Source organism: Mus pahari, chromosome 22 (genome assembly GCF_900095145.1).
Source record: "Mus pahari chromosome 22, PAHARI_EIJ_v1.1, whole genome shotgun sequence".
Taxonomy (NCBI): domain Eukaryota; kingdom Metazoa; phylum Chordata; class Mammalia; order Rodentia; family Muridae; genus Mus; species Mus pahari.
Window position 1 is genome coordinate 4,947,229 of NC_034611.1, and position 26,029 is coordinate 4,973,257.

The window sequence follows — 26,029 nt, forward strand, 5'->3', positions numbered from 1 at the left end:
GATTTCTGAGTTCGAGGCCAGCCTGGTCTACAGAGTGAGTTCCAGGACAGCCAGGGCTATACAGAGAAACCCTGTCTCAAAACAAACAAACAAACAAAAAACCCACGCCATTCCCATCCCTGTATAAACATGCTAAGCTTGCTGCGATTTCTCTAATTTTTTTTTTTAAGATTTATTTTTATTGTGGGATCTGAACTTCCACAGGATGTGTTCTTAACAGGGGCTCTTAATTGCTGAGCCACCACTCTAGTCCCACCTCTTAAAAATACTAACACTCTTGTCCCACTTTTACTGACAACAAAATCCTTGTGAGAGCTGCCATATGTTGTCTTTGCTTCTGTGCTTCATTTTACCTTGCACTTCTATTGACTCCCCTCTACACTGTGCCTTGCTTACAGTGTTTTGAGCCCAGGCTATCTTTGAGCTCATAGTTTCCTTCCTCAGCCTCCTCAGCACTGAGATGGCAGGCTTGTTTCTTCCCCACACCCAGCTCCATCTCTCTTCTCTTCTACCTCTGAATGACAGATGCTACAGGGAGAAGCCGACAGACCTTCTCTCTCTAAACCCATCACTGTGGACACCGTGCTAATGATTTCCAATGACTGTAGATCTAGATGCCTAAAGATATTTCTGATTGGAGGACTAATAGACATTCCCAACTCAATAACTGAAACCACTGAACTGCTGAGGTAAGTCCCTCCATCCCTCTTTCCATTCCTCTTCCCTTTGTCCCTCCTCCTCTCTCCAAATGCTTTTCACATTTGATATCCAACTGATTAGGTAATACTGGTGGCTCTTCCTTTATTAATAGCTGGTGTCTATTTCTGAAGCTTCTCTCATCTATTTTAATAGCCTTGTAGTAAGTCTCTTCTTGTTGCTGTTGTTCATCTACCGTCTGCTTCCAGCATGGCAAAGAGAACCTTTGGAAAAATAAGTCAGAAAGCACTATTCCTTTATATGAACTTCAATAATGGTTTCCCTTTCTTCCAGAGAAATAGCCCTAATCTTCCCGTGGCCTATGGGTCATGTGTTGGCCTGCGGCGACTCTGATGTCATTTCCTGACACTGTTTTGCACTGATTCCAGTTAGCTATCACAGACTCTCTGTGGTTCCCATATTGCACCAGACTACTTCTTATGGTGGGCTTTTCACGTTAGTTTTGATTCCCAGCTTCGATTTCTCTATGTCCTTCAAATTCAAACCTTTTCTCAGCAAACCTTCCTTTTTAGTATTGCAATGTATCTAATTGCTCATTTTGCTCTCTGTTCTAATAGACTATATAGACTTGGTAGAAACGAGTAGATTACCTTCCTCCTCTTACTAGAACATGATATCCACAGAGTTCTAGGTCTCTAAGTTTGCTCGCTGATACATTTCAAATTCTTAGGATGAGGCATGGCATATTCTATAGTTTGATTATTTTTTATTTTTGTTTGTTTGTTTTGTATTTTATAGTGTGTCTTATTATGTAGCTCAGGCTCACATTTGAATTTGTGAGCCTCCTGCACTGGCCTCTTGAAGGCTGAAATTGGCATCCTGATTGGTTTCATAGTTTGATTCTTAGATGTGCCCAAACAGGTCTTTCACTGAAGGCTTTGTTGACCACCTCTGGGGTTCCCAGGAGGTAGTGAAACCTTTGGGCAGTAAGGCTAGTGGAAGACAGATATTGGTGGCCTGCCTTTGAAGGGAATATTGAGATCCCTGTCTCGTCCATGAAGTGAACAGTCTTCTCTGCCACACACTTGTAGCACTCTCCTGACACAGCGCAAACAAAGCGTTTTCCTGAGCTGATCCGCTCAGGTGTTGCCACAGTGACAGGCATTTAAAACACACCTGGCCCATAGGAATGCTCGGTGAATATTGGTTGCATTCATGAATGCTTAAGTAAAGGAAGAAACAAAGGAAAAAAAAAAAGAATTAAATAGGTCTCTAAGCTATTTACTTGAAAATCTTTTTTGTTGAGACATCAAAAGAAATTCCTTCCTCAAATACTTTGCCTGACACCAGAGCCTCTACTACCCAGCCTGTCTGCTTTCCCAATTAGAGTGAACGAATGCCAAGTGGCTGAAAAATTCTCCCCCCATTACACTCCAAGGTGTCAGTCCACCTCACCCTTTAGGAATGGCTATACGCACTCTGGGGACATTACAATGGCAGCTTTTCAAAGGTGGACCTAGATGAGTGGCCTCATTTGAGGATCTGATATAAAATCACAACCTCCAGCAGGTTTATCTAAAGCCTTGGCCAGGGTTCCTGGAAGCCTGGCCTGGCCTGAAAGAGAACCCTGGCTGGTAGCTCTTTTCAAATGGAAAGTATTCAAAATGCAGAGGCTTCATGTGGCTTCACCCCCAAACCAGGTGGAACCTGAGGCTTTGGCAAAGGCTTCCTTTTGAATTCTTAACTGGGCAATGTAAACCAAGGGGAGAATGTTTGGAAAAAAAAAAAAAAAAACAATCAAAAAACAAAGTGAAACTAAACCCATAGTTTTAAACAGTTTTTCAACAACCAACTTAACATCTCTGCTCTTTTAACATCATCTCAGTCTGCCATGAAACAGAATAGTCACTACATTGAAACATTTACCACAATAACGAACTAGGTTTTTGTTCTACTGTTAAAATTGCTGGGGTCCTCAACATGCATGCTGAGGTCAAGATATCATTTCCACATGGGTTCTGTAATCAAAGAACTGAGGTAAAGGGTGACTTGCCAAAGCCAACTAGTAGAACAAACCGAGACTGGACATCATACTCAGGGCAGACTTTCTTACCTAAAATACTGCCATTAACTTAAAGAGATTAGAAATATAGAAGGAAAAGGGACAGTTGATTTTGAGAATCCTGTAGATCAACGGTCTACAACTTGTGGATTCCTGGAGTCGCAGATCAGATTTTTACATTACAATTCATAATAGCTGCAAAATTACAGTTATGAAGTAGCAACAAAATAATTATAATTTGGGAGGTGTATTACTGCAGTATGAGGAACTATATTAAAGGGTTACAGCATTAGGAAGGTTGAGAACCACTGTTGTAGATGTAAAGGAAGATTAAATATTAAAAGACTAAAAGACTGTATAATATTGATAATAACAATATTGTAAGAACCAGATTTAAACTACAAAGTAGACAGTGTGTGTTTCTGTGTTATACAGTTGGACTACTTCTTAATTTTTGGGACCCTTTAGAACTAAACTGAAGCTATGCTAGGTAAAAGGTGTAGCCAACATAGAGATTTTTAACATCGACAATTTTTAAGAGACTTCTATAAGTCTCACATTTTTCATTTATGAATAATATTTCATATTATACCCCTTTTCAAGATATTGAATTAAGACGTTAGAGGGGCTGGAGAGATGCCTCAGGCAAGGGTTAAGGACATTGGCTGCTCTTCCAGAGGACCTGGGTTCAGTTCTCTGCACCCCTTAGTTCTAGGGCATGCTGATGCCCTACTCTGGCCTTCAAGGACACAAGATATACATGTGGTGCATATGCATGCATTCAGGCAAACACTCATACACACAAAATAAAATCAAATAAATCCTTAAAGAAAAGATTTTTAGGAAAAAACCTTGAACATGGAATCAGAGGACATTTCCTGTCGTTCATGGCAATTTAACCATCTTTCCTTTTGAGTTAACTTTTTGATATAGGAAGGTGCAAGACAGGCAGTCCAAAAGACAATCATGTTTAAATTTAAAAGCCACCAGAGTACTTGTGAAGGCTCTAGAAATTCTAATCCTACTGTTCATACACAGAAACCCTTGAAGGCAGACATTCTGTTCCCCAGCGTCTTATCATCATTGTCCTGTAGACTCTGGAAGGAAACATGCTGTCTTCTTCCTTTTGGGTAAAATTCTAAAGTTATGCAGGGGACTAAGCTCAGCACAGAACCAGTTCAGCTCCAGCACTGAGATCTAGCTTATGTGGATCTGGTTTCTCACTTGATTTCTCCATTGCTGAAAACCGGCAAATGTTACAAAAACACATAGGCCTTTATCAGTCTCCTCTAAATGTTCAGACCTTAACCATTACAGATATCTTTAACAACTGTTATTCATTCCTTCATTCAATATTTCCTATAATGTGTGTCATGTGCTGAAGCCTCAGTCCCTCACTGGCAATGCAGATCTCAGTGAGAGTCCATCACTACCTGTAAGGATCTCAGTGCCCAGTGGGGATGAACAGAAAATGATGGGTCTGGCTGAAGGTTACTTGGTGGAGTCAACAGAGATGTGGGAATGAAAAAGATGCTGTGTCTGTCGGCCTATAACCCCAGCTACGCAGGATTTGGAAGCTGGAGATTCCGAAGCCCAAGTCTAGCCTGAGCCATAGTGAGGTCTTGTCTAGAACCGAAATTTAAAAGGGCTGGGAAAGATAAAAACGAAGCTCAGTGGTGAGTAGTGTGAACATGTGTGAAGCCCTGTCTCCAATTCCAAACACCCAAGGAAAAGAAGACAGAACGAAAGGAAAGGAACAAAAAGGTTTAGGACTTAACTCAGGGGCGGGGTGCTTGCTGGCTGGAAAGCTCTAGTGTTTGGGGGAAATGAATAGAAAAGATATAATTAGCCTATGAAGGCTTATACTTACAAATTACATATCTGTTCAGAATTTTTTTTAAAAAAAGATATGTTTGTTTGTTTGTTTAATACGCATGAGTACTCTATCTGTATGTACACCTGCACGCCAAAGAGGGCATTAGATCCCATTATAGATGGTTGTGAGTCACTATGTGGTTGCTGGGAACTGAATTCAGGACCTCAGGAAGATTCTCTTAATTGCTGAATCATCTCTCCAGCCCCTGTTCACAAATTTTAAGGAAGCTAGTCATGGCCTTTAATCCCAGCATTAGGGAGGCACAGACAGGCATTTATACGAGTTCGAGGGCAGTGAGGTCTATATAGTGAGTTCCAGGCCAGCCAGGGATATGTAGTGATGCCCTGCCTCTAACTGCAACATATTTTAAGAAAAAATAATAACTAATAAGGAATAAGGAAGTAATGGCAAGTGTTAAAAAAAAAAAAAACCCAACAGAATCAAAACCAAATAAACAGAAATACTAACTGGAAAAAAACCACAACAATGAAGCCGAATGTGAATTCTGTCTCAGCAACTAGGGTGGTGGGTGATTTTAGTATCAACCATGGTGACACACAGGTAGTGGCCATCTGGGAGAAAGTGGAGGGAATGGATAAATATTTGAAGGAAGAGTTATTGGAAAAGTCCTTCAAAGGCTCAAGTAGCCACAAACATGGTGAGGGCAGTTTAGTGAATGCCGTAAGCAAAACTTGCACACCAGAGCTTTTGATAAATTTAAAATCCAGAATTTTCTACTTTTAGTACCTACACTGCACAACAAACAGAAATATAACCAATCATCTCCTGGACAGAGTTATGGGAGACATTGTATGAGACTGCCATCAGGCTGTGTTCAAGGTTCACATGACATGTAAATGCATTTTGTGTTTAGATGGGTCTCATCTGTAAGATCACATTAAGTATGTAACTATTCTAAAATCTAAACAACACAAAGATTTTGGATAATTACTGATATATATATATATATATATATATATATATATATATATATTTTTTTTTTTTTTTCCCCTATGCATGCTCTTACAATATTTAGCAACCTTGTACCCTTCTCTCCTACCAGAACCAAGATGACTGAGCTGACCAACAGGAGGAATGAAGAAACAGAAGTTGACCGGGTGAGCCCATAGCAGAAGTAGAGGCTCTTTGTGTTTGTTTTGTTTTGTTTCTCAAGACAGGGTTTCTCTGTGTAGCCCTGGCTGTCCAGGAACTCACTCATGATGCAGCCACTCCCCATCTCTGAGCCCCCCAGTGAGGACATGACTGAGACTTTCAGCAAGTACGTTTTGGAAGACTTTCCCAACTGACTCATAATAGAGAAATGAAGTCACAGTTAGATAACAGCAGGGGCTCCAAACCAGGTGGAAATCTGTATTCCTAATCTCTCTGTTCATCTTGCTCACAGATCAGTGTAAATGAGGGATAATGAGAAGGATTTGCATTTCAAGGCGGACACCTTTGTTGGTGATAACCCCTAAGTCTCCCTCTGGTAGGAAAAGTTCTTCAAAGGCCACCTAAGTGGGCAGCATTTTTAGACGTCTGCAAAAGCCAACACTTCAGTGGTTACAGCCAGATCGACTGCAATGGCTGCCGGCTTTCAGTTGCTGCTTAACAAAAGCCCCATGTTTGTATAGTCAGAACTATTGTCTGTCACCTTGAGGGGTTAGTAACTGCTAGAAGGGGTGCTCATACGTGTATTCACAAGTCATGCCATATGATCTCTGTCTTAACATTTCCACACCTGGGGAGAAAATTCTTTAAATCAGATGGACTTCCGAATGAGAAATGTTAACTACATTCCTGTTTTTCTCCAGAAGGGACATTTCAGCACTACTACCCTGAGACCCCATACTTGAGAGAAGTTCTTCTATAAATTAATGCTTGAGTGTGGGAAAGGCTAACAGGACAACTGAACATTTCCCTGGAGAGAAAGCAGTCCATGACACACACAGACAGCAAGCTGTAGATGTCACTTCTGAGTTGGGGGTTATACCTGGCTTCTGTCTGAAAGATCCCATTAATGACAGTCTCTCAACCATTTTAGTGCACGACAGGAGCCAATCAGCGTCAAAAGCAGCAGAAACCTCCCCTGGGAGCTGGTTTGGTCACTGTCTTCTTTCTAATTGTCTGGGTTTTGGACCCAGCCCTTAGCTAAACACCAACAACTTTGACCACATTATGTTCTCACTAATTCTCTTTGCTTCCAATGCTAACACTCACAAATGGTCTTCGCTGTGTTTTACATTGACTTACAGTTTTCTAGCACTGAACATGGAGTTGAAACCCTGGGGATTCTACAGCTTTTCTTCTTGGCCAAACCATTTTGAATACGTGCCAACCATCGAAAACACACATTGGGATTTGTTTACGGGCAGATAGACATTGTGCTAAAAGAGTAATGAGGGAGAAGAAGGTGCTGGGAACAGCGCGGCCTGATGGGAAGCAGTGATTCCACGGGATGTCTTATCTTAGTCTTTCTGGATTACAACAGCAGGAGGTTATGTTTGAGTGGCTTCCTATGGCTGTTTCCCCCTAAAGTGCTTTTGCATTCTTTATTTACGACGTCCCAGTGAGGGAAAAATGAGACAAGTCCATTCTAATTCCCTAGAAAGTTATGGGCTGGGTGCCTAACACCACAGCCAGCATCTTAGCTCTGGCTTCTTAGCTCCATGTTCTTGTCATGAGACAAACCCCTGGAATTTCTACAGCACAGCACTGGCTACTGGGAATGGCTGCCATTCCAGTATTAAACACCAACACATATGCACCTCTGGCTGGACGAACTTCCTATGAACTGTAGGATGTGGACAGACCTAATTAATTAAATGCCTGGGGCATTTAGGTTTTTTTCTTCTCCCTCCCACTCTCTCTGTAGTATACAAAAAAACCCATCAACTCACTTAACTCCCTTATTGATAAAATGCATAAAAGTTAATAGCTTTGAAATTTAATTTAATTGTGAATCTCATTGTAATATGCCAGTTTTGTAAAAAAAAAAGTTACCTGCTTTATAAATAGGTTTGCTTAAAAAGACATGCGTATTTTAAATGCTAGTGTACACAGACAAGGAGCTAAGGTATCCTTAGATAGGAAGTAGAAAGGAAGGAAAATGGAAATTTGGAAGCTTATGACAGTGCTGACAGTTTGTTCAGAAATATTTATTTACTTTTAAGTGTAAAATAACTGCCCCGGGGCTGGAGAGAAGGTTCAGCAATTAAAAGTATTGGATGCTCTTGCAGAAGACCTGAGTTTAGTTCTCTGCACCAGTATCAGAGGGCTCTCAACCACCTACAGCTCTAGGTTAGGGAATCTATTCCACGTTCTGGCCTTTCTGCTCATCTGAACACACATACAGACTAATAAAAATAAAATTAGTTTTTAAAAAATTAATTCTCCTTTCTAAACACCCTTTACCTAATCTACCTTTCATTTCTAAATAAGGGTGGTAGAAATTATTGTTTATTTTAGAATCTGCCCCTGCAGAACTCTATCTAAATACTCTTCTTTGTATTTTAGTAGCAGTAGCCAAAAAGGGTTTCAAACCCATGTGTCATATACCTTAGATAAAAGATCAGACTCCCTAGTAATTCAAGAACACAATAAGGAGATAAATGTGAATTCTCATGGCATTATTTTTGCTTTACATTTTCGCATAGTCTAAGAGAAAGACATGAATTCTGGATGTATGTATGTCCTTGAAGACAACTGGTTTACCAAAAATGAGCATTTTCTACAAGTCTCCAAAGTGCAGATGTTTCTGTAAAGAGCCTGCATATTGTATTCCAATTCTCTTAGTAGAAAAAGGCTTGCCAATGGCAAGTTTCTTTGAAGCTCTATTAATGCAGAGACAACAGATATGACCTTTCTGCCTAATTATTCTGTGGATGGCTTCTTCGAAAGTATACCATTCACTTGTAATTATCATGCACTCTTGTGAAATTTAAGCAGATAAATGAGGTCAAGTTAGGCCATTCCTGAGAGAAGAAATATAGTATTCAGAGAGAAGACATTCAGTATACCTGCCGCTGGAATTAGGAACACAGGATCAGTCAACACAAATCAAATGGATCAGGGCACAGGGCAGTACTTCTTTTCAGAAAGTAACTTCCTGAAAGGGTGCACAGAGGAATACCTTCTTTCTTAACTTGAGTGTGTTAGAATTCCCCTACAAGAAGTAATACTGATTTAACTCACAGGTTCTGGTACCAAGCCATGCTACTGTATTGTTTCCTTACAGAACATGTATTGTAAGAAAGAATCAAGACACTTTTTGATTGAACTGTGCCATAGTGAACTTAAACAAGTGATTAGAGTGAGTGTGGGTTATTTCCACTGGATGGAAAGATTCTGCTTTTTCCCCCCTGCCTCCAGGGTTGAGGGGGAGACAGGATCATGTGAACAGCAGCTCTGCGATTGTTTCTGAGAAATACCACAGGACAGGAATCTGTTCTAAAAACTTTCGGCTTCAACCACAGAATAAGACCATTGTTGTGTGACCTGATTTCATTTCAGCGATTGTCCTGGCAAAGAATGACATCATCCCATTCTTTTTTCCTTGATAGTTACTTGTGAATGTCTTGCAATCCCAAACATAATTGCACTACATTCTCACAACAGGGGAAATAGCCCTTTTCCTGCTAACTTCCCATCTGAATGCATCATTATCGCAAGAGCAGAGAGGGGGGCTTCCTATGACCATCAATGTCCCTGGGGTGGGCTTTGCCCTCCTGTAAAACAAAACACTGCTCTATTGGTAGCCAGAGCTGTTGTGCAGTAGCCTTGTTTCATGCTGGGACAGGTCATGACTAAATGAGAATAGAAGTTATGCCAGCAAGAGATGGTACAAGCTGATGGACCCGTGGTTCTCATCCCATTGGTACCTGCTATATTCTTTAAACACAAACTCACCAGACTGCAAGTGGAGTCCAGAGTCGAGAGATCGGCCTTCAAATTACATCCTCAGCACAGCAAACAAAACCCAGCAGACCCCCCAAACTCACTAGATTTGATGGTGTCCTCTCTGAAGGGACCTCCTTAACTATGTACAAGTATGAGCGACATTGCCTTACCAACCCTTGTTCCTTGCATAGATTTTGACTGGAGACACATGTCAAAGTCTTTTAGCCTCAAAAGGGTGAAAGGACAATGCATAGGACGTGTTTAAATAAAAAACCGGCACTGGACTGCAGCCAACCACATAGACTGCCTACTTACTGTGCTTCTGCAATGTTGTTTCATAAAAATCAACAGCACCTTACGTGTCCCAGCCCACGGAAGAGAGCTTACGCACAAGCCAGGGAGTACTAAGAAGGTAATGTGCTAACTATTATAAGATGTTTGTTACCAAGAGAAAGTCAATCAGAATAAAACCCTCTATTTCCCATGTGTGTAGTATAGTTCTAGGAGATACTATACACTACCATGTAGAATTGCTGAGTTTGGAGGAAGTAGAGTGGCTGGGCAGAATTTTATTCCCCAGCATGGTAACAACTAAAAGCAAATAGATCAAACTAAAAAGCAGCCACACTGTGGAAATTTTCCATGATTATACTAAATGTGTATGAACACAGAAAAAAACTGATGCATTTGAGTTGTGTGCAATTTTTGTTTTCCTTTAAAGCTTTTTAAAATTTCATAGTAGTCAGCTATTATGCTGTCTAACAATTAGTGTATACTTTTTTTAAAAATTTCTTTTTTATTTTGTTTTGTTTTTTGTTTTTCGAGACAGGGTTTCTCTGTGTAGCTCTGGTTGTCCTGGAACTCACTTTGTAGACCAGGCTGGCTTCGAACTCAGAAATCCACCTGCCTCTGCCTCCCAAGTGCTGAGATTAAAGGCGTGCGCCACCACGCCCGGCTAATGTATACTTTTAATGAGTATTAGCATTCAGTTGCCTTCTTTAATGAGAAATGCTCAGAGAAAGATTCCTCATAAGACACGAGTCCACAGTGTGCATTGCCATAAATGCTTATTGGATACTAAGATTTTAGCAGTGTTTAGGGTCTGCCTCAAATACATCCTTTTAGAAAAGATGTGGTTCAGTAGTGCAGGTGATGAACAACTTTAAACTCACCTGAATATAAATTAACATATTATATTTGATTTGAAATATCATATAGACTGAAGTGTCGAAGCACGGAGGCATGCTTATGAGGACAATTTCCACCCTGGAGGAGGAGAAAGGACTCAGTGATTAAGTGTGTGATGCTCCTTTCACAGACGTAGGCTTGGTTCTCAGCATCCATGTGACGGCTCAAAGCTGTCTGTAAGGATGCTTGGCCTTATTAGGAGGTGTGGTCTTGTTGGAGTTGGTCACTGTGGACATAGGTTTCGAGACTCTCCTCTTAGCTCCCTGTAAGTTAGTGTTCTTCTAGTGGTCTTCAGATCAAGATGCAGAGCTCTCAGCTTCTGCTCTAGCACAGTGTCTGCCTGAACAATGCCATGTTTCCTGCCGTGTGGTGAATGGACTGAACCTCTGAACCTGTCAGCCAGCCTCAGTTAAAAATTGTCCTTTATAAGAGGTGCCTTGGCCATGGTGTCTGTTCACAGCAATGGAAACCTTTATTAAGGCACTGTCTGTAACCCCAGTTCCAAGGGAGCTAATACCCTCTGACCTCCATTTACCCATGTGGTGCCCATAAATACCCTCTGTCTCTTTCTGTCTCTGTCTCTGACTCTATCTCCTCGTGTTTCTTGTCTTTGTATCTGTCTGTCTGTCTGTCTGTCTGTCTGTCTGTCTCTCTCTCACACACACACAGAGAGAGATAATGAAAAATTAAAAAAAAAAATTCTCCCTTGGTGGCACAGTGGTTCAATGAGATGCAACACTTATTGTCAAGCCTGAGAACCAGATTTTGCTCTCCAAGACCCACATGATAAAAGGAGAGAACTGACTCCTACATGTGTATGTGAACACACCACACACACACACACACACACACACACACACACACACACAGACACACACACACAAAGTAAATAGAACAAAATATAGTTTTACTTTTCCATTCCAGTTAGGTGTCTTCCAGACTGCAGATGTAGTGCTTTCCAACATGCACAAAGCCCTGGGTTCAATCCTCACAACTTTAAAATTGGGTTTAGTAGCCCTAAAATCTCAACCCTTGGGAGGTGTAAGTAGCAAGGTCAGAAATGTAAGGCTACATAGTGAGTTTGGTGCCAGCCTGTACTATGAGAGACCCTGTCTCAAAACAAAAACAAGCAGTCCCCAACAGGGTACACAAGGCCTTCATTTCCTCACAGACATCATAGCCATTATTATGCGCTAACCCACCTAGGTGTTCCCAACCTTGTCCAACAGTGCCTTGGCCGAGCACAGGAGGGACAATACCATCCATTTCTATTCTGAGGGGAACTGTGCTCAATGAAAGTTAACAACCTCTTCCCACATGAGAGTACTTTCTATGTTAATCCTACAGTTCCCAAGTGTCCTGAGACAGTTCTCAGTGTTCTCTTGGTGACTTTCACATTGCAATTTATCTGTCCTTAGAACAAAAGCCAGCTTTCTAGGGGCTGGAAAGACACATCCGTGTAGTACCGCAAGTACCCCCTTGTCTTCAGGCAACCCAGCTTAAGAAGTTAAAGTGTGAAATGTCCTTCATAGACCCGTGGGTTTGAACACTTGACCCAAACTGCCGATGTTGTCTGAGAGGCTTGTAGAACACTTAGATCACAAGGCCCAACAGTTGATATAGGCCACTAGGAACAGACCCTTGAAGGTGATATCTGCTTCTAGTTTCACCCAAACACTCTTCCTGAACTGCCCAGAAGTGAATGAGTTATTCTGTGGGTTCTCACCCCCCACAGACAAAGCCACTGCTGCCACTGTGCCTTGCCATGACAGCCCTGAAACTGTGAGTCAAGATAACCTGCCCTCCCTTAGGTTGTTCCTGTCAAGAATGATACCATAGGAAGCTAAGTAACTAGCACACCAAGTTAGGACCTCCTAACCTGAGGTCTGCCTACAGCCTCTCCTGGTTCTGTTGGTCGAGTTATGTATTTTGGACGTAAAGAGAACTTCTAAGGGAAGCAGATTTACTTAGTGATTCTGGAGAATGAACGGAGGCCTTGTTCACACTAGGAATGTGTTCTAGCTATGTTCCCAGTCCAAGTGGTTTGTGTGTGTGTGTGTGTGTGTGTGTGTGCATGTGCAGGTGTACACACACACACACACACACACACACATGTGTGTGTGTGTGGCTGTGCTTATGTGTATGCACGTGCATGTGCATGTGTGTGTGTGTGTTTGTGTGCATTTGCGTTTGTATGTACACATGTATTAAACCTTATGCTTCAGGTGTGAGGCCAACTTTGTGGACTGGCCTCTTTCACATTTACATGGTTTTGGGGATCAAACTCATGCATTAGGCTTCAGAGGCAAGTCCTTCTAGAGGCTTAGGCATCTCCCTATTCTGAACAAGTAGTTCTTAATGCTCCACAACTGTAAGGAAAGGGCCATTTTCCAATGATGGCATGAATAAAGAAGCAAAGAAAATGACACAGGCTACAATTCTGAGGCCACATGTCAGTAAAATGTTCCCAGTTGTCCAGACCTACTCTAACGGAACCTATTTCTTTCTACAAAACTCTCTGCACAGGAGAATCAAGCATATGAAGGCAGATGTGGCTCAGGAGGGACAGCCAGTCAGACCTGATGTTTGAATTTTTCTCTCCAAAGATAGAAAAAGGAGATTGAAACCAGCTCTGCAGGGAGCTGGCAGGTTGCTGAGAAATATGTGTTCTGCACGTTAAAGTTGAGCAAAGGACTCTGACCAGGTAGTAAAGAAAACAATCTACTTCCTCATAAAACAAAACAAAACAAAACAAACAAACAAATGCTGAAAACCAAAAAGAGTATGAGACTTAAAGGGGAGAATTTCTCATTAAAGAGAGGAAAGTGTGAAATGAGAAGTCACTGCTCAGAAAAAGCAATAGAATTCCAGAAACATGTCCATTTCATAATATGGGACAGCCTAAGATGCTATGGGGGAGCAGGCTCAGGAAAGCAGTGCTTGACTGGGAGGTTTTCATCTCCTCTGTCGTTTATTTTCAGTGGCATCATACCGGACAGCAGCCTTGGTCTCAGAGAAACCCAGACACATTGGCCTCGTGGTTCACAAAGAGATGGGGGAGAGAAGTTTCTCGTATGCATGTGCCTTAGGAGAAAGCATGGGTTTTTCTGTTTGGGAATGACTTCCTCCTGTATGCAGCGGCATTTGCTTTTCTTGAGACCAAGTGTTGCCAGCTAGCCCTGGCTCGCCTAGCACTCTGGATACAATGTTTCTTCATCTTTTAGGATCCTGGGATTGCAGGCCTGGGCGACCTTTCCCAGCTGCTGCCAGCTTTGACATAAGGAGGGCTCCTTTCTAACAACTTCACTTTCTGTTTACTCTACTTGCAGACTTGCAGGTGACAGGTGGAGTAGGTTGGCTGACATAGTGATGTCCCAGACAGAGAAATTGATGGCAATTGTCTGAGATTGAATACTAAGACACTCGAGTCACCCTGGGTACCAAGAACCTTCCAGTCATTCCCCTTTCACTTGTCATATATAGGGAAATGGAATATAAATTCCCCTCAGAAGACAGACCTGAAATTGAGACAGAATGGAAGACTTTGTTTCGTTTTCTCTTCCTGTGTGAGATTCATGGACTTTCTAGTGATTAGAGGACTGTTTCCAAGACAACCTGGCTCAATGCAAGCCTTTGAAGGAAAACCAAACAAAGGATGAAGAATGCTAAAGAGGAGAAATCTGAGACCAAAAGCATAAGCTAGGGCTGGGGTTGAATTGGACATCTGAGGAACAACTCATTGGAGTGTAGACTCCTGGAAATCCACCTCCTCAGTGTGTTCTCCAGACCAATGTCTAGTTGCTGTGGCAGCTCCCCACAGTCTCTAGGTACTGCGAATAAGAAAGGATGAAGACAAGCTGTGGACAGGACGGGTGACATCTCTGCACTCCTGACATTGCAGAACCCAGGGATGGCTGAGGTGGCTGGCTGGCCTGCCATTCATTTCTTGACTCTTGAGAAGCAGAAATCTACCTAGTTTTTGAACACCATCTGATGTTAAGTCGTGTGCATCTCTTTAGAGTCCTATTCATTATGCACTGTTGGTGGCACACCTGAGGACTGATATCAAAGACATGACTCTGCTACCTTTGAGACCTCTCTTGGTTCTCTCCACCAAGATGGGGAATGGCATAGGAATGGATTGGACCACGGGTTCTGATTCCCATTAGCTCTTAAACATCCCTAACCCTTATCCAAAGTGGCACACAGCGCCCAGGTAGGCCCTGTTTCAATTAGTTAAGAGACAAAGCTTTGATAAAAATACCTTTGAAGATTCCCTGCAATGATTCTCCCTTGAAGAATCTTCATGTCATTTGCCAAATTCACCTTCTTAGGCTGATGGCGGCTGGCCCTCAGCACCTGTGACGGAGAACAAACCAGCAATTTCTCTCATCTCTCAGATGTCACCCTTTCACAGGATCCAAAGGAGAGTATCATTAGGCGTAATCTTCTAACAACCATACATTAATTCTTTGAAACATACTGGGTAATTCAGCCCTGTTCTAGAAGCTTCCATTTTGGCTTCCATTAGTACCATTTCATATTATTCTTTGCTTCTGTTTCATACATTCAATAAAGGAGAGTTCCTTTTTTTAAAAGATTTACAGTGTGTCCCACATTTAAAAGTTGAGGGACGTCTAATTTCAGGTTGTGGGAAAACGCGCTGAATCATAGACTCTTTTCAGAGCTGTTATTTGATGAGTAGCACAGCGCGCCTTTACAAGAGGTTCAGCTTGTTTCCACTGTGCACTTACAGCAGGTGGAAGTGTGTCTACCATAAATGTAGCCACTTCACCTGAGAAGCAGCTCTGGCTTTGGTGTCTTTCAGGAAGCATTTCGCATCACACTCTAACACGTACATGGTCCATATATACAATGTACAGGTCAGATGAGGAAATAATAGGATAGAATAGGAAAATGTCACATCATTTAATAATTCAATATGTCCTGCGCCTTTCAAGTCTTTTTCTCATGAAAACAATAGTATTAAAGAGTATTAAAGAGAGATTTTATGTAGAGCTTGCTTTTTTACTTTCCCATAGGTGAGTGCAATTGTATGTTGGTGTAAACATAGGGACCGACCCCCAGAGGCTATGGGTGCAGATTCTTTGCCTCCACAGACCTGCATCCTCTTGCCCTGGTTAAATGTGAGCAGTTTCAGGCTCCACCCTCAGAGCAGTAAGCATCCACTCTCTGCTGTGATGTAGGATGCTGGCTGTGGTCAGGTTGGCATAGTACAACACCAAGATTACCTTCATGTTTTCTGACACTTCTGTGGGAGGATGGTGGGATCCCAGGTGATAACACTTTCTGGTTATGTAACATGGAGCGAGTTATCAGCCTCGACCCTTTTGAAGAGCAGTATGGCTTTGTCTCACAAGTCCGACACCCCAACAGGGAGAAAGGAAAGTAGCCTAGCACCTCTGTGTTTCACCTCCCTGAGCAGTGTTCTGATACCCCAGCAGTGAGAGGCAGAAACATGGAAACACTGACTGGTGGCCAGTGACCACCGAGGAAATGGAGAGCCGCAGTAGAGTATCATTCTGTAGTTCAGGCTGGCCAGAACTCACTATGCCAACTGGGTGGCCTTGAGCTCTCATCAACTGTCTTGTCTTAGGTGTATAAACACTGAGGTTACAGACATGACACCTGTACCCCAGCTTTGATAATTTTGTCTGGTAACGTAAACCAAGGTAAGGCTTTCAGACCAGTTGTCCAGGGTAAGATGTGACTAAAGATCTCCTTGGCACCAGTTCCTCAGCTTCTTGTCTTAGTACTTTTCTATTGCTATGATAAGACACCATGACCAAGACGAGTCATTAGAGAAAAACTTTAATTCACTTACAGTTTCAGAGAGTTGGAGTCCATGACAACTGAGCAAAGACACTGTAGTGGCAACAGCTAAGAATTCACATCCTGGTCCACAAGAAGGGCACAGGAAGAGATGCCAGGAAGTAAGTCTTTTGAAACCTCAACATTGTCCCTAAGACTGTATTTAGAGCTCCTCTAATAAGGCCATACATCCAAAACAGTTTTGTAAACTTGAGACACAGTATTCAAACATATGAGCCTATTTGGGCCATACATTCATTTATTCACTCACTCATTCATTCATTCATTCATTCATTCATTCAAAGCACCCAGTATCTTCCTTCTTCCATGTTTTATGTTTGCTGTTCCTGGCCTAAAATGCCTTCTTTTCTCTATTCCACATCCCTTGCACCAGCACAGATTCCCTTTTGACAACCTCTATTTTCACTTGTTCCTATTAGCACATAGAACCTGAGGTGTAATATAGCGCTCTGTTATTGCCTTGTCTCTTCTGTCAGCTTTGAAGATTGTTCATGGAGGGCTAGGTCATACATAGGCTGCATCTCCATCTTACCCTCTTGCCACAGTGTGTAGCTCTGGTAACTGCAGGATGGTAACTGATCATCACCATAAACTCAAGCAGTTAGGATCTGAACTGCATATTGATCCTTGGTTTGGCTTAGAGTTTGTTCACATTTGGTTAAAAAAAAAATAACCAATTTAAATAGTATTAAAAACTATAAAATTAGTGGCTGCAGAGATGGCTCAGCACTTCCTGTCACTGGCTGCTTCTGCAGAGAACCTGAATTCAATCCCAAGCACCCACGTGCTGGTGCAAAGTTGTCTATAACTGCAGTGCTAGGGGATCCAGTGTTCTTTCTTGGCCTTGGTCATCACTGCTCACAGATGGTGCATGAAAATACATGCAGGCAGAAACCTCAGACACATAAAATAAAAGCAAACCGTTTTTGGAAAGATGTAAAATTAAGAATTAGTGCTTGGCCGACTGTGAAAGTGGGTAGTCTTGATTTGAGACGCTTGCCATTTATTTTTCCAAAGTTAGACAGTTTCTATTAGCAATCACTTGGCTCAAGACTCAAGTGCTGTATGAGGTATGCATGTGTGTGTGCGTGTTTGTACCTGTGTTCATGAGTCTGTTGTTATGATCCTAGAATGATGTGATAGGTGAGACATGAAAGACTTCTGAAATCTTGGTCCTAAATTCTGTAAGGGATGGGCATATATGCCAGTTGATTAGAAGTTGCCATCCACTGAGGAGTATCAGACTTTTACCTACTGGTAATCTTCAGAGAAGTAGAAGTTAGTTTTCTAGCTGCCGAGCTTGGGTCAGCCAATTTGTGTCACTGTACTTTTGAGTCCCTGGTGCAGAACTAGGTGACTGAACTCTGCTCTTTTCTTGTCCCGAGTGTCAGGTATTCAGAAACAGAGCGTTTCTGGTTTCCCAGCTTCACCAACTCATCAGATTTTACTGTAGAGAAATATCCTTAAGCCCCCAGGCTTTGGTGGGAGGTTAGTGGAATGCTGTGTTGGTGATGGACATTATTTTTGTTTTGGAAGCTGTTTTAGACTTTGCTTTCTTTGCACACTGCACAGACACAATTAGAAATGGCTCAGTGGGGGTTCTCCTTATGCAGGTAGATGTCCTTTTGTTGTCTCTCGTTAGTGGCTCAGTCTTGCTGCTGAAGAACATTCTTCCCTGGATCCTTTGACCCTGGAAAGTAGTTGCAAACTGCTTTCCCTGAAGGATGGTCTAAATGCCAAAAATGGCCTCAGTAGAAAATTGCACCAAACCACAGAAATCCTGGCATGGTGAGTGTGTGTTCACGTGAGAGGATTACTTCAGATACAGTGACATGAGACAAGAAAACATGAGAACTTCAGAAGCCAAACCCAAGAGAGAGTTGAGGAGCGTCCAGCTTTCCACAGAGCCTGTAAGCACCCTCCGCACTCGGTGTGTGAGGTCATCTGTGCTTCTGACGCTACAGAGGCAAGCGCATGGAGGAGACCATGCCAGCATGCCATACCCAGAGCAATCACGGAGGGCTCACTAGTAGTTTAGGAAACCTTTGCTGCCTGCATGGTCTCTCTGTGGACCGGTTGGTACCACACACTAAACGGCCCTTTCTTTCTATCCCTCCTTGTGCCTTCGAGAATCTCCAACATTATCTTTCTTTCCTCCCCTTCCCCTCAACCCTTTTCTTTGTTATGGGAGAGGTAAGGCAGAGCCTTAATCCATAGAGCAGGCTTATCTGGAATTTTACTATGCAGCACAGAATTCATAGTCAAGAATTCACAGAAATTCCCCAGCCTCAATTTCCCAAGTGCTGGAATTAGAGCCATAAATCAGCACACCCAACGTCTTTCTCCTTATCATTCTCTATTTGTTTTCCCTTTCTCTTCATTTCAGGAGTGTGTGGTAGGTTTTTATTCTGTAGCCCAGGCTGGCCTGGAATTCACTATTTACCTCATGACAATCTTCCTGCCTTTCTCTTTCCCTGCTTCCCTTCATCCTTCCTGCTCCCTTCACTTTTCTTCATTTTTTAAAAAGATAAAGTCTTGTTGTAGAGTCTAGGTTGGCCTGATAATTTCTACTTAACCCAGGCTAACCTGGGGTCCACAATACCTCAGCCTCTCAAGTACTGGAACTGAAGATATATGTCATTGGTCTTATATTTGTTCATTATTTTTTTAATTTTTAATTAGATTCTCTGTGTGTGTGTCTGTGCACCCATATCCACGTATGTGCCCATATGCATATGACATGCTGAGAGTAGAGGTCACTCATGCTAGGCAAATATCTTCCACAGCTGCACATCTAGCCTTAGAGTCTTCTTCCCACCATGCAATAATAAGTCATTCTGGTAAAAAGTGGAACATTTCCATCATATCAAAAATCAGACAGAGTGAGGCACAACTTCATGACAGAGCACTTGTCAAACATTTGTAAAGTTTGGTTTCAATCCCATCCCCTAACTCCCCCAAAAGTCAAAGATAATTTTCAAAGCTTTAGTCACTGGGAGGTTGGAATGACCCATCAGCCCAGATTTAGATTATAATCAAATACCATCTAAGAAATGATTTTTTAAAAATTTTATGTTAGAGGTAGAAATCCCTTTAAAATCAGTGCTTAAACAGTTCACCTACTGAGAGGAAATAGCATACCAGTTTACAAGTCGAGCCACAATGTCTGGGGCTAAGTCTCTTTCATAATCAATGGCATTTACTCTGCCATGTTCATGTGGGGCAAGAGCTCAGAAATCCAGGAAATCCGAGATGCTTTGTCATAGAAGATTAAGTGCTGAGCACAGGAAGGGTCAACGTGTTTGAGAAACCCAAGGTTATCAAGTAATCAGAACCCAAGATTGGAAAAAGTCTCAGCTTCCTGTCTGTTAAGCAGGCCTTTCTGTTTGCCTAAAATCTTAAATTGCCTTCCAACTGCCGCAGCTGGAAGGATGGCCTAGTAAGTCCTCGGTGCTCTTACAGAAGACCTGAGTTCTGTTCTCATCTCCCTCCTAAGCAGCTATAACCACCTGCTAACTATCCCAAATGATTCCAAGAACTCTGGCGTCATCTGCCTCTCCCCATATACACATACTTAAATAATAAGTCCTTAAAGAAGTCAATTATAAAGGTCACCAGTCCCTCCTCTGTACTCGCACACTTTACTGAGGAGTGGCTTGACCTGGCTGGTGGAATTCAGGAGAAGTGGTTGCACTCCTCTTTGGGTCCAGGTAATGAAATACAAGCTTTGGTCTTGGGGTGCCTCCTCCAAGTGCAAACCACCTACGGAGAGGCCTTCTTTTGGATGGGCAAATAGCACCAAATCTTGAATATATGATGCTCCAGAAAGTGCTCCACTCTGCTCAGTGCTGATGGTGAGGTGAAAGCGAACATTCTCTCCTTTAAGGCTGAACTAAGGTCAGTTAGACATGGCCTTCCTCTGGTGAAGTTAATGAGAACACAATCCATCAGACAGACAGCAGGGCCCAATAGTCAAGCAGCAAACCCAGTGAGCCAGGATACACATATCTTTCTTGCGAACATTAACACATAAGAGGGCTTAGTCTTTACCTTCCTACTCAACATTACATAGAGAGGAACGTCTGTTAATTTCATACTCTTAAAAAGCTGTTTTTGAGATGAAGCAGGAGAGATAGCTCAGCCAACAAAGTGCATTGCCATTTGGGTGTGAGCACCTGGCATCACTCTCCAGGCTCCAGAATAAAAAGCCAAGCATGGCAATGGTATGAGCCTGTACTACCAGTGCTGGGAGGATCCCAGGAGCTGATTGGCTAGCCAGCTTAGCCTAACTGGTGAGTCCCAGGTCCCAGTGAGAGACTTTGTCTCCAAAATAAAACAAAACAAAACAAGGTGGATGCAGTCAGTGGCTGAGGAAGACAAACAACCCAGGATGTCCTCTGGTACACACACACACACACACACACACACACACACACACACACACACACACACACACACCTCTATCCTTATTCAATGGTACAATTCATTACTAACGACACTGCCAATGTTAGTGGACTCTATTCTCTGCTTGCATCTTCTTTTGCTCCATTGCGTCCTCCTCTAGCTAGCTACACAATTGCCTACATCTGAAACCACACTACAAATTTTCTGTCCCTTCATTCTGTTCATCCAGGCCCACGCTATGAATATTATACCTTCGAAACATGTCTGGAATCTTAGTCTGTTGTCCGCCTTCACAGCCCGGGCCTAAGCACCTCCCATTTGATCTCAATGATCACTTCTCAGTTCTCCTAGTTTGCAGAGTTCTACTCACTGGCCTTTGCACAGCCCATACTTCATATGGTCAATAGGAGACACAGACAAAATCTTTCTAGGACTCGGGGTGTAGTTCTGGGGTGGAGTCCTTGCCTAGCATTTCGAAGGTCCTAGACTTCATCCCCCGTACTGTGAATACAAATAAGCAAGAATATTTCTAAACTATGAGTCACATCTGCTTTCCATTTCCCAGCTCTACAAAAATTCTTTTGTCTCTTCTTTGAGTGAAAAGCAGACCCCCAAATAGTGGACATAGAGGAGTAGGGGTTCTGGACCACAGAGGCTTCCATCATTGACCTGGGTTTGCTGCAGGAACAGCAGCCAGAGGAATCAACACTATCAGAGGCTGGAGAGATGGCTCAGTCAGTTAAGAACACTGGCTGCTCTTCCAGAGGACCCCAGTTCAATTCCCAGCCCCTACATGGCAGCTTACAACTGTCTGTAGCACCAATTATGGGGTATCTGGTACCTTTCCTGATATATGCAGGCAAAATACCAATGCACATAAAGTAATAATACGTGCAAATCTCATTGTCTTCATAATACATACTGGTGGCACTATAAACTGTAGATCAGAAGCTAGTCTATGGGTGTGTGCCTCACTAGAATTAACACTGTACTGACATATCTCTCTTGGATTCAATAACTAGTCCATAACTAGTTCATAGACTAGTCTACCCCTCTGTACCGTTCATTAGTGCTCTTCCTTTCTGGAAAGTTCTTCCCATCCGCTGCTTATTGTTTGAAGCCCAGCCCATCACCATCACCTTGTGAAAGTTCCTGAGTTCCTCAGGCAGAAGTAACAGTCTGAATTGGGCATCTTCTCTCAATCCTGAACACAATTCCTTTTCAGGTTAAAAAAAAAACCAAAAAAACAAAACAAAAAAAAAACCTAACTATTATGGGATTATCTGTTGTTTTGATCTGTTCCTCAGAACAACTCTTCCAAGACAAGACATTTTACACACCTGAGGATTGCTACCGCTTAACACAGCATGCCATCTATCCATAGTAAAAGTGAAATAAAAGACGAGAGCAGGAGCTAGAGAAATGGCTCAATACTTTGGAAGGAGCACTTACTGCTCGCTCTTCCAAAGGACCTAAGTTCAAATCCCAGCATCTACATCAGGTATTTCATAATCACTTGTAACTCTAGCTCTAGGAGGTGCAAAGGCACACATATAAATAAAGATAAATCTTAAAAATAGATGAAAGCAAGAACAAATAGGAAAGCACCAAATGTACTAAAATAGTGCAGTGTTCAAACTACATGCTAGATACTTTTCTATATTACATTACTTCCCGTGCTGGGTACTTATAATATTACTTCCTTGCTGAATACTCTTTTTGTATGATTTCCTTGCTATGAATACTTCTCTGCATTTCTTCCTGCACTAGATACTTTCCTATATTACTTCCTTTCCGTCTTTCCAACACTCATCCCCTGGGGATGTGGAGTTTTGTCTCATTTCATAGAGGTCTTGCTGCTGCTTTATCTTACTGCTGGCCCTCAGGTGACAGTGACACAAACTCCTATCTGGATCTTCTCTGTCTGTGTCCCCTCTGCTCTAACTGAGGCTAAGGTTGAGATGACAGGGTTGGTCTTTATAGACCCCGATGTAGAATGTTGATGGATTCCATTCAAACTTAAAGGTAGGATAACTAGGGCTCAGCATCCATTGTATCTTACAATTTCATGATAGTCACAGATAATTTGAAGTAGAAATATAAATTAAATAAGATTTTTAAATTTAATTTAAATAATTTACATATTTGCCTTTGCATTTTTTTCCTGTGACAAGCTCTTTCTGTGTCGTCTCTTCAGCTTGTCCTGAACTCATGATCCTCCTGCCTCAGTTTTCTGAACGCTGAAATTGCAGGCAATCCACCATATCTGACTTAAAGAAAAATTTTAAAACTTGATAAAGAATTTTTCTATTTGGTCCATTTTGCATATAAAACACACACACACACACACACACACACACACATACACACACACACACAACTCTTATACAGGACACAAGTCTGTCTAATGCAGCAAATGACAGCTTAGTGGATTAATCACAATGCTTAGAGCATTCAACCTTAGGCATCCTTATAGATTTCTAAGTTTTCTTTCACAAAACAGTAGGAAGTAATAATAATTTTCCATTTCTCATGATATGAGGAGATACAGTCATGGCTTTACCGATGCAAATTATACAATTACCTCCAACAGAACTTTATTCCCAGGGCCTTCAGTTAGCAACAGCAGTTCTACCTGTTCAGAGGGTGCACCTCACTTCTGTTGCTCTACAGGGTTGGAGAGAGGTGACATCTAAAAGCCACATATCACATCCCCGAGCTGAATAGTTCACGAATGCTGCCTTCTTTATGGAGAGCAAGTTTAATAATTTGGCTCTGGACTTTGCCAGCACTTAAGTTGCTTTTGTCCATGCGTCTTTAATATTGAACCATTTGGTCTACATTGAAAAAAAATTAATGAAGGCTAAAGTGCCCACTGAAGTCACCGTGTTTGTTACAGTTTACAGAAGCCAGCAAAAAAGTTTCAAGCCTCGTGTGAAAGTTTATTTCATAGTATAAAAAGAAACATCAAGCAATTATATTTACCTGAAATTGTGAGTAGACAAAACAGAGAAACTGAACATGAAGACAGTTACAATCTCTGCATTGCCCAACACACCAAGTGAGTACTAGGTTCCTTCCTGTGAGGGCTTTGAGCCAGCCTGCATGGAGCCAGGCTAGGCTAGACTAAAATGCACTGGTCCGTCTAAGAACTTCTTCCGGGTGTTATTTTTGTCAAGTGAATTATCGTCTGAAATCTTTTTCTCTTCTAGTATTTTTTAGGAGAGCCCAAACTGGGAGGGTGGTGAACTTTGGCCAGAGACACGTTTTCTAAGCATCTCATGTAGGGGTAGGATCGCAAAAACATAAACTGAACGAGGCAGAAAGGGACACCTGTCTTCTTTCTAGCAAAAGTAGATCATCATACTTACAAAAGTCGCCTTGAAAGTCTTCTCTAGAGAAAAGGCTCGGGAAGAAGCAGAGGAGCAGAGATTAGGTGGCAGCAGGGACTTCCTTCCTCCTCCAGAATGGGAGAGTCATTGTTCCTTATCGTCCTGACCTCTGCAGGGCTCCAGGAGCCAGGGAGGGAGGCTTGGCCTCTGATCCCAGCTGCCCTCTCTCCTGGCCTCTGGGCCTCGGATTTCCAACTTGCAGATAAAACTGCCCGACCTGATACCAGTTTCCAAGATTCATTAGGGACTGTCTGCGAAGTGCTTGCAAGATGCAGTTATATAAGCCCGGCGTATTATTATCATCACACACCCCCATAGACCCAGCTCTGCCAGACAAACAAAAGGCAGTTCCAAGAAGAGGAGGAGCAGAGGCACAAGTTCCACTGGGGGTGAATTTCGGGACACTGCTGAACTGACTGGAAAAAAAAAAAAAAAACAACCCAACAGGCAACCCAATAGGAGTATGCAAACCTCTGCAAACAAACTGAGTTGCAGCTGGCCGGCTGGGAGGGGAGGGGGCGGGGAGGGTTTCCAGGCATGCGGTTCTGGCACTTGGAGCACCCAGTACAGTAGCTAGCTGTGGCAGGAAGGAACGGATGAGGAAGATGTGGGTTTTGGAAAACCAGGCATTCCCGAGGCCAAGTACTTAGTAAACACTGATCATTCTTAAACCCGGACCCTGCTCTGTTCTCGTTATTCCTGGTCTCCTTTTCCTAATGGTGGTTTGCAGGGAATCTTCTGTGCTCTGTGCAGTTGTTTGAAACTTGTCTGGGTCTCTGCTCTTTCCTCTGTAAGAGCACCCCCCCCCCCCGAGTTCCCTGAGAAAGTTCCCTGCCACGGTCCCCATCTCTTAGCTTGTTGTTGTATTTTCTTTAAGATTATTATTACCCTTGCCTGCTCTTAGCATTCCGTCCTGGTGTGAAGACTCCTATCCTGTCACTTAAAGCTCACAGTTTGTGTTTGCACAGTATTTTTTCCCTTCCAGTGCTCCCCTCCAGTATCACCTACCCAGCAGCATCTTAGAAAATGAATCACTCTCAACAGGTGAATTTAACAGGCATTGTGTTTAGGACCTTACACTCACATTCTGGCTCCTCATCTCAAATCTCTGCTCCCCTGCAAAGGTTCACCCCAGCTTCTCTCCTGTCTTAGCATCTACAGTGCATCTTGCTACTGTTCCCAGCCCTCCCTCCTTGTGGGATCCTGCTGATGGCCCCAGTCAGCCTCGGAACTGCCTTGGCTTAGGGAGTTGACTGAATTCCTTTGAGATCATGTTTCACTTTGTAGCCAGGGCTGTCCTGGAGCTCACAGAGATCTATCTTCCTTTGCCTCTGCCTCCCCATTGCGGGTATTAAAGGTATGCACCACCAAATCTGGATGGCATTGAACTAACTTACGACTTGACTGAATCTCACCTGTGTCTTTTGAGTTACCGAAGAGCCTACCCACAAGTTGGTTGTTCTGGATATGTGTGTAATAGACTTATACCGGTTTGTGGTTCCCCTCCCGTGTTTAAATGATTGAGAGTTCCCATGTTTGAATGATTGAGAATGTAAGTTTAAAAGGGAGAGGCTATTTATGGGATGGTTCCCCAGGTGGGACAGTCTCTGGATGGTCCTTCCTCAGTCTTAGCTCTGAACTTTGTCTCTGTAACTCCTTCCATGGGTATTTTGTTCCCCATTCTAAGGAGGAACGAAG

At 42.5% G+C, this 26,029-nt stretch overlaps 1 protein-coding gene across 4 annotated transcripts in view; it reads right to left on the reverse strand.

Annotated features, from left to right (window-relative positions):
• Nucleotides 1-26,029, reverse strand: part of Sulf1 (sulfatase 1) — a 163,119-nt gene that overhangs the window by 111,226 nt on the left and 25,864 nt on the right. Inside the window, exons 1-2 of one of the 4 annotated variants that reach the window (XM_021221955.2) lie at nucleotides 24,311-24,671; nucleotides 14,947-15,041 (exon numbers count right to left, since the gene is read on the reverse strand). The exons of 1 other annotated variant lie outside the window; for it this stretch is intronic. The gene's annotated coding sequence lies outside the window, so the exon portion shown is untranslated. Of the gene's footprint in view, nucleotides 1-14,946; nucleotides 15,042-24,310; nucleotides 24,672-26,029 lie in introns of those variants that run through there. 2 more of the 4 variants (XM_021221957.1, XM_029533299.1) reach the window with 2 other exon arrangements.